This window comes from Ascaphus truei, chromosome 3 (assembly GCF_040206685.1).
Source record: "Ascaphus truei isolate aAscTru1 chromosome 3, aAscTru1.hap1, whole genome shotgun sequence".
Taxonomy (NCBI): Eukaryota; Metazoa; Chordata; class Amphibia; order Anura; family Ascaphidae; genus Ascaphus; species Ascaphus truei.
In genome coordinates this window covers 24,992,427-25,001,987 of record NC_134485.1, presented here as the reverse complement: position 1 = coordinate 25,001,987, position 9,561 = coordinate 24,992,427, and the positions used below count along the sequence as shown (strand labels likewise).

Genomic DNA, 9,561 nt, shown 5'->3' with positions numbered 1-9,561 from the left:
GACACAGGAAGAGGATTCCTGAGTCTCACAATTGGGGGCTGAACCAAGGAAGGACAGATGTCTTGAGCTGCAAAGAAACTGCAAGCTGACAGCAAGACAAAGGGGAGCATAGAAGCCTTCCCCTACAGCTACAAGAAACAGATAAGACTTTCTTATGGGACTGTTGTATATCTGTATAAATGTATATATATTTGGGGCTGGTAATTAGCTTAGCTAACCACCCAGTTAGAGAGGGCTGGACTACATGTGTAGATATTCTCCAAAGTGGAGTAGGTTTTCTTTTTGCTGTGTTAAAGGGACAGGCACAATAAAGCCTAATTTAAGTTTCACTTTAAATGGTCTCCATTGCGTACCTCTGAACACGTCTCTTACAGAGAGACAGATCAGAATACGCGATGACGTCACCAGCATTGGAACGCGGAAGTGCTGGACTGTGGAATGCAGGCGTGGACGACGCATGCGCGAGATCGATGTCCCCACCTCAGGAGACTTCGGGAGCAAATCAGGACACAGAAGCAAGCTATGATGACGTCACCCACGATCAGATGCAGAAGTATGGACTCTCAGCACATATTCATGAGGGAGGAGAGAGATATAATCAGCAGAGGATCATGTGGGACAGCTGTTGGTGATTTTCACGTGTTTATTTGACTTATTTTGGGGGGTATATATACAGGGCTCTTCCTCATTCAAGGTATGCCTGTCACTTGATAAAGACCTTCACGGTCAAAACGTGTGGCTAAAATAAATTCTCTTGTTCAGCAAATCCATAGTGCGTTGGATCTACTTTTTCTTTAGACAAGCAAATCATGTCATCTCTTACAAATAGATTATTTTTGTCACTAAAGATGGCATGCAAATACTTTCCCTACCTCACTTTTTGTAGTCTGCGTATGCTGACAAATTTGCTAGCTCGTCACGAGTGGCAAATGTCTAATGTTTGCCAGTTTCACAAAACTTGTGCCAAAGTTTTGAGCATCTTTAGTAAATAACAATACTCCAAGGCATGGTGCAAAGTGATGATGTATTTTTTTCAGACTGTTCTGACCAGGCAGTGGTAATTATTAACACAACCTATATTACGGGTGGCTGTATACTTTATTGTGTGTAATTGAAGGGTATTTTTTTTTTTACAAAATTGTGCCTCACAACACTCTCAAAATGTATTACTGTTGTCATAGTTATAAAATTACCCAATAACAACCTTACGGTGGAGTTTTAGGGAAGGATGCTCAACTCCAGTCTTCAAGTTTCCCCCCCAACAGGTCAGGTTTTAAGGCTATCCCAGCTTCAGCACAGGGGGCTCAATCAGAGGCTCAGTTTTCGACATGTAAATGTGTTCACAAGTGATATTTTATTTTGCTGTCTGCTTTACGGGGGAGGGTTTTTGTCACTTCTTTTACCCACAATAACTTATTTAAGGAGTGGTTGAAACCTATCCCAGCTTCAATTGGCAAAGCCAGTATAACCATCCTCTCACTGAGGAGACCCAAAAGGTCAGAACAGCTGTCTGTGAGTAGGGTTACTAGCTATGCACTTTAACCCAGGCTGTGCTGAAAAGCTGCGTGATGCGGCAGGCATAAATGTATAGGGACTCCATGTTAAAATGGATTTGAAGTAAAAGGTGACCCTGTGTGCTCATTTGCATGTTATTTCCCAGTATCCCTAGCTGCAGTAGAAGCATTGTATGCTAGGAGATCATGGTGAAAAGCAGTGTTGCAGGCCTGTCTGTGACGTTAATGTGCTCACAAGTGATATTTTCATTTGTTTTAATTAAATGACCTGATAAGACATTTTCTAGTTCTGAAACCTTGGCTCTATTTCCCCTTCATATACAAACACCTGTAGATCTCACACAGAACTCACCTGACTGCTCTGTTTATCTTGGCAGTGTCACTCACTCTCAATGCTGTGGACTTTTCTTTTTTTGCCTTGTAGCTAATAATGAAAGCTTATTTGCTTGCTCTACATATTGAGTCACTAGTTACAATACAACCTACCTGACCATAAAAAGACATTAGTGTGAGACTAATATTGTCTGCATGGGGAAATTGGTCACTTTAGTAATATATATTATCTTTCAGAACAAAATGAATATTGCCTGTTGCAGCAACTCTTTCTTTCAATGGATAGACAAGTTTTTCTACTGGTAAGAACTCCTCTGTTACATACACATGTTGACATTTAAACAAGCTTATTGCCATTATCACATTGTAACATTATATAAACCTATTCCAACTTCACATTGCAAAGCCAGTATAACCAGCCTCACACCGGAGATTTCTGGCCTAGGGCAGAAGTTCGCAGCTCTCTGCCCCCCTCCTTCCCCCACTGTCTCCTCAGCCTAACTGACAATCCCTGTCTGCACACAACATTGTATCTTCTTTGCAGCATGAGAATCTGTCAGCCTTAGTGGCTGTCTGACTGCATGTGACAGGGATCATAGGGCAGTCCCCAGAGGCTGCTGGGAATCGTAGTCCACTCAGGACCTCCTCTCTATTAGCGCCGCGTGCGCGATCTCTACTGCGCATGTCTGAAGCTGTAATGGCTGCCGCTACTCTTAACTGAGCATGCGCAACTTCCAAGAGCTCTTGCACACATGTAATGGCCACCGCTACCCTTGACAACCTCTGCGCATTGCGCGAACACCGCGCCAACCACAACATGGCCGCCGCGACTGCTCTGCTTACACGCAAGCCTCCGCACATGCGCGAACACATTAAACATGGCGGCGTCCTGCCGCAGCTGCAACCAGGAGCCCCCGGGAACGCGCTCGCCCCCGCAGCAGCACACACGCAAGGGGGAAAGAAACCGGCAGACAGGGGGACCGGAGGGACCCTGGCTACATGCATAACACAGACTGATGAATAATAGGTTTCTTGTGGATAAAGTGGGAATGAAGATGTTATGTTCATAGAACAAAGCTTCAGCTTCAGGCCTTTGTGACGGGCCGAAACGCGTCAAGAGGATCCGTTTGCACCTTGTTCTATTAAAGTTTCATGTTTCACTGATCAGCCTTTTCTGAAGCTTTGTTCTACGGCTGTGCGGCGTACTGACCTCTCTAGGGAGGATTTCTAGTGTTCTGGTGCCTGCTGCCTGCACGCCGGGCTGTATATGGTGTATCTGTGTCTCCCCGCTGTATCCGGAAGTACCGGCACTGCCGCCGGTCAGGTGACCACCCACCGCGAACGAGCGGGTGCAGGGTTGGCGGCGGAAGAGAGTGCTGGCAACGTGAGAAGATCTTCCCATTACTCCAGCAAGAGACATCGCAGACAGAGGGACACACAGCATTGTTCATGCAGGAAGACAGACGGGCCACTTCATCACGTCACCCAGTGCAACTGTAAGTTATCTCCCTTCAAGTCTTTCTCCAACTTCATTGTGCTTACAGCTAGCCAGTTGTAGAGAATTACATATATTTCAACACACACTGGGGGATAATGGCACCCTTCAATCAGACTTATTGTTAAAACACCATTTCACAGCTGCAGCTACATTTTCTGAGCGCCTGGTGGGTTAACTGGCTGTTTACCCGTTTTCACATTCATGTTATGTTCATAGACTCCCTTTTCACAGCATGTATTGTGTTCCTCTAGTCCAGTCTTTCCCAACTCCAGTCCTCAGGGAGCCCCAGCAGGTCAGGTCTTAAGGATATCCCTGCTCCAGCACAGGTGGGTCAATCAGTGGCTCAGTCATTTTGACTGAGCCACCTGTGCTGGAGCAGGGATGTCCTTGAGACCTGACTTGTTGGGGTTCCCTGAGGACTGGAGTTGGGAAACACTGCTAGTCTTCTGCCAAGTGTTTTATCTCCTTAGTGAACAGAGAGGAAACATACCTTGTTTTGGGTCGTATCCTATGTGATTACAGTTTTTGACTCCCAAACAATGCCCTCTAAACCCTACAAATATTTACATAAAACATTACCGAGAGGTAGAACAATCCAACTTGTTATTGCAGGGCATAAAGGAGCTCAAGGGGTGGTCACCCAAAAAAAATTAAATATCTCATGGACAGCATGAGGACGTTTGCTTTCCGAAGGTGAAAGGGCTTTAATGGAATACAAGGGAATAGAATTGTGTAAACGTGACAGTCTAGTTTATATTGTGTGGAGCAAATACAGATGTAGCAGACGTTATTGCCCCTGTTAACACAGAATAAAGCAGCGAAGAATGTGGTGATGCACGTGTTAATGGCACACGCACTAACCCGCCAGTAAACATTGTGTTAGCGTAATCCCTCGTGTTAATGGGTGCAATAACATCTGCTACATCTGTAACTTACTGAAAGTCACAGCACACCATAATCCCACCTTTAAAAAAAAAAGTAATACTACGAAACATATGTTTTCTACATAAGTGATTCAGACATCAATTTTGTGTCTACTTTGTATGGGAAATAATAAGAATGGGTTGATTTGTTGTAAATGTCATAAAGAATTCAATTAGAGGAAACATAATTGTATTTACACGAGAAAATGTCCAGGGACCAAAGCCAATAAATGCTGATAAGCTGTAGTAACTATCTTGTGAAGGAGGCCAAAATTCACATTTGTGATATTTATACTAATGCAAATTGGGTTTGAGTTATGGGGTCCAATAAACCTTGAATACTGTTGACTGGATCAGTGACAATAGAGGCTCAGCATAGGATGAATCATTTTTACTAAAATAGTTTGGCTTTGTTTCATCCAAGGTAAGTAACATTAAAAGAAAAAAAAACCAGTTTAAAATTACAGCAAATGAAAAAAATATTCAGAAGTGTGGTCTTCTGGTGGTCATATGGTGAAAATATTATTATATTTGGGGGCTTCAGCTGCCACATTGATGACCCCTCTCTCCCTTGGGCTTCCCGCTTTCTCTCTCTAACCTCCTCATTTGGCCTTCAACAGTGGACTGCAGCCAGCACCCACAAGGATGGCCATTACTTAGACATGGTTTTCACTAAAAACTTTTCTCTGATTTCCCCATTTCCCCCTTTCCTCTCTCTGACCATCACCTCATCTCATTTTCTCTCTCTCGCTTCTCCCCTTCTCCATCTACCTCTCGTTTCTGCAGAGACCTGTGCTCTATTCACCTACCAGCTATTGATTCCACTTTACGCTCCTCCCTCTCCTCTTTCAGCCCTGCTCCAGAAACCTGACAACCTGGTCAGGAACTACAACTCTGCCCTGTCCTCTCTTGATCTACATGCCCCGCTTTTTCTCTGCCGTTCTCTCCCTTCTAATCCCAGACCCTGGCTAAATTCCCACATGCGCATGCTGTGTTCCTCCACTCGTTCCTCTGAACGCCTCTGGAGGAACTCTCACACACTCGCAGACTTCCTTCACTACAAATGTATGCTATCCTGTTTCAATTCTGCCCTCTCTCAGGTTAAACAAACCTATTTTTCTTCACTAATAACACGCATAAGTCTAACCCATGCCGACTCTTCTCTGTCTTTGACTCCCTACTCAGACCACCCTCAGCTGCCTCTTCTTCTTCCTCCATATTACCTCAGGACTTTGCTGAACATCCCCTCTGTTTCCTCCTCCGACCCTACAACACTTACTAACTCTCTTCCTGCCTTCCTTGACTCTTTTTGCGCTGTCACAGAGTTGTGTCACTGTTGATCTCCTCTTCTCCCTCTACCTCTCCCTCTACCACTTGCCCTCTTGACCCCTTTCCCTCCCATCTCCTAAAACCTCTTGCTCCCACTATAAGCTCTATGCTCACACAGATCTTTAACTCCCCCCTCTGCTCTGGAACCTTTCCCTCCTCCTTCAAACATGCAACAGTTATACCATTACTCAAAAACAGCAAGCTTGACCCTACCTGCCTTTCTAACTATTGACCTGTCTCCCTCCTGCCTTTTGCCTCTAAACTCCTTGAACATCTTGTATTCTCTCGTCTGCTCCATTTTCTCACCACCTATTCTCTCCTAGACCCTCTACAATCTGGCTTCCGCACTGCTCACTCCACTGAAACAGACCTCACTAACATAACTAATGACCTCCATGCTGCCAAAGACACAGGTCATTACACTCTGCTCATATTACTCGACCTCTCTGCAGCATTTGATACAGTGGACCAGCCTCTCCTCCTTCACATTCACCATACTCTTGGTATTCGTAACAAAGCGCTATCCTGGATCTCCTCTTACCTCTCCCATCGTACATTCAGTGTCTCTTCTGCTAATACCTCCTCTATCGATCTCTCTGTGGGGGTACCCCAGGACTCTGTTCTGGGACCTCTCCTCTTTTCTCTGTACACACACTCTGTCTAGGTGACCTAATCACATCGCGTGGGTTCAAATTTAACCTCGATGCTGATGACACACAAATTTACTTCTCAACCCCTGACCTTACACCTGCTGTACAGACCAAAGCACGTTGCCTAGGGTTCACACTCAACCCCTCTCTCACATTCAAAACTTATCTATAACCTGTTGCCCTTTCCTCTGTTACTCGTGTAACGGTGTTTCCCCCACCCTCCTGGGAGATTCTACCATTACTGGTCGTGTGGTGCATGATACAGTACCTGCTGTCCGCTGGTGGTAGTGGGGACACAGGATCAGGTTTCTGGGGTACATTACCCACATAGTTTTCTAGCAGTGCAGTGCCTCCATCTGCTGTAGGCTCCAGATAGGTAAAGATGATCTCCTACAGTAGAACTAATCACCTCTCCCCCCAGTAAGATCACACACCAGGCAGGAGGTATAACAGAAATGGTTTATTCTTTCAGTCCGTACAGCACAGTAACAAGGTAGTTCTCTGCCCACTGCAGTCTCTGTGATGGTCAGCTGAAGGATGGTCCCTGGACTTACACTACAGGCAAAGGGCACCCGCAGCAGTACTAGCTCATCCCTGGCCCTCTAGCAGGACCAGGGGTATAGCGAATCACTCACTTTCCCCCGAAGGGAAAAGGAACAGGTAAGCCAAGCTCCAGGCCATCCTGATTGATCCCTGCCTCTTTTAAGGGGGAGAGGCACTGACTAAATTTGTGGCGGCACCGCCCTTAAGTGCAGCCAGGAAGAGGGCACCAGGTCTATCCCATGATTGGACATGCTCAGGTCTGATGTCACCGCCTCCCCTGTCACTCAAGTGCAGCACCAGGGAGTTGGCAAAACCCATGTTGACAGCTGAGATGTCAGACAGGTGAACAAATTACATAAACACTGAATTAAAGGACATTGAAAAATTAAACACAAAATATGACATGGAATAAGTCAGGGACTGAAAGTTTAGCCGCAATGGTTAAAGTGCCCACTCACCAGACGGATGGTAAGGGCAGGCAGTGGATAATTTAGAGAGTATCCCCTATCAACTGTGGCCTGGAACCGCTGGTTGCGGTGATCCTGTTTGTCGTCAGCGTCCCACGCATCGGCTGGTGTTTTCGGGCGGAGCGCCCCCCTTGACACGTTACTCCGGATGCGTTCTTAGCCAGGGATCCACAGCAGCAGATTCGCCAAAGTTGAAATACAAAATCATATGAACTGCAACAGCAGATTCGTATTCAGCAAGCCATGATGGGGATAAGTAAAAACGGCAGTATAGACAGTAAGACCACCCTACGCGTTTCAGAAGCGCTGCTTCCTTCTTCAGCGCTTCTGAAACGCGTAGGGTGGTCTTACTGTTTGTACTGCCGTTTTTACCTATCCCCATCGTGGCTTGCTGAATACGAATCTGCTGTTGCAGTTCATATGATTTTGTATTTCAACTTTGGCGAATCTGCTGCTGTGGATCCCTGGCTAAGAACGCATCCGGAGTAACGTGTCAAGGGGGGCGCTCCGCCCGAAAACACCAGCCGATGCGTGGGACGCTGACCACAAACAGGATCACCGCAACCAGCGGTTCCAGGCCACAGTTGAGAGGGGATACTCTCAGAATTATCCACTGCCTGCCCTTACCTTCCGTCCGGTGAGTGGGCACTTTAACCATTGCGGCTATACCTTCAGTCTCACTTATTTCATGTCATTTTTGTGTTTCATTTTTCAATGTCCTTTAATTAAATGTTTATGTTATTTGTTCACCTGTCTGACATCTCAGCTATTTGTTATATGTTTTGTGTGTCATGTTCACCTTACAGTATTATGCTATGTATTTCATTTGTTTTCTTTAAGCACCTATTTCACCATTTGGAGATATCCTGGGATCTGCACATCTACCCGTCCTGGTTATATATATCCTTTTTTCTTGTTAATTAATGCTTGGCGCCATAGATATCGATTCTTTGTTAATACTATACACCTGATACATAAAGCTTGGCCCCTTGCAGACACCCTTACCAGAACGCCCTCCTACTGTCTCTGTACATTCTTCCTACCTACCAATTCGATTGTAAGCTCTTCAGAACAGGGACTCATCTTCCTAAATATAAATTTTTATGTCTGAAGCACTTATTCCCATGTTCTGTTATTTGTATTATTTGTTATAATCTCACCTCCTCCTATTACACCCTCTTCTCACACTCCCCCGTGTATCACACTCCTGACGAAGCCGGATACAATTCTTAACTGGGTGAAACGCGTAGAGTGCTGCCTTTTTGGTCTTGGAGGCGATCCGTACCTTACCATCCCTGCAGCTGTGACGTCACACACTCCGACGGGCGCGAGAGAGCAGGTACAAGCGCCAACAACAGTCCATGAGCAGTGGAAGACTGAAGAACTAAGGGAGGCGGTGAGCAGTGCGGTGACCCTTCAATTCACTTATTAAGTGATATATGTTTGTATTTTACTTGCACATTGTAAGTGCACATTTTATATATTTGACATAAAGATTTGGTCTATCAGTCTGATCGCACTACTGCACCGACACACTTTATTCGAGCAAATACCCGGTATGTACCTGGCAGATACCTGGAATGCGCCGCTCCTCACCTCTGACAAGCCCCGTTGCATTTGCCTTCCCAGCCTGGGTTCATGCCTGGCTGACGGGCGGCTGATCTGTTAAATGATAATGATTAGGATTTAATAGGCTGCAATGCTTCGCGTGTCTACCAGATGGCATAAATTCATGAATTGTAATGCAGTATATATATATGTACTGTGCAGTATTGCAGCCAGCGGGAATAAAATGCTTCAATCCCTGCCGGAAAATAACTCAATGCACTCGGGCAGAAAACAGTCACAAACCTCAATACACCCGGGTATACCCGAATTCGTGGGACTAGCCGAGCTCGAATAAAGTGTGTCGCCAGTGTATGTAGATTTTTTCCCATCGCTCCCATATCGTATCTCATCATCGATTCTGCCATTGAGGGGGGTCCCTGTCAACACACATCCAATACGGGTAGCAGCGCTTCTTTTCATCTGCAGCCTGTGAGTAGGCTGGGCATACGAGTCAAGAATATACAACGTGCCTTATCTCAGATTTTCATACATCTGCACTTATATTGTGTGTTTTGTTTGTCTTTTCTCCCTTATATGCTCCCCCTGGATTGTTTGAGAATAAATTCACAAACATGACACTTACACTGACACCTCTGAACATCTATGTAGGAAATCTCACACTCTGGCTGATTTTCTACACTATAAATTTCTCCTCTTCTGACGTAACTCAGTTCTCTTTCGGGCCAAACAACACTA

General features: G+C 45.5%; 1 long non-coding RNA gene across 1 annotated transcript; it reads left to right on the top strand.

The window, feature by feature from the left end:
• Nucleotides 1–2,624: 2,624 nt before the first annotated feature.
• LOC142490887 (uncharacterized) lies at nt 2,625–8,150 on the top strand. The gene is made up of 3 exons (XR_012800132.1): nt 2,625–3,343; nt 6,762–6,907; nt 8,098–8,150. It is a non-coding gene; the product is annotated as an uncharacterized LOC142490887 (long non-coding RNA).
• Nucleotides 8,151–9,561: the final 1,411 nt, after the last annotated feature.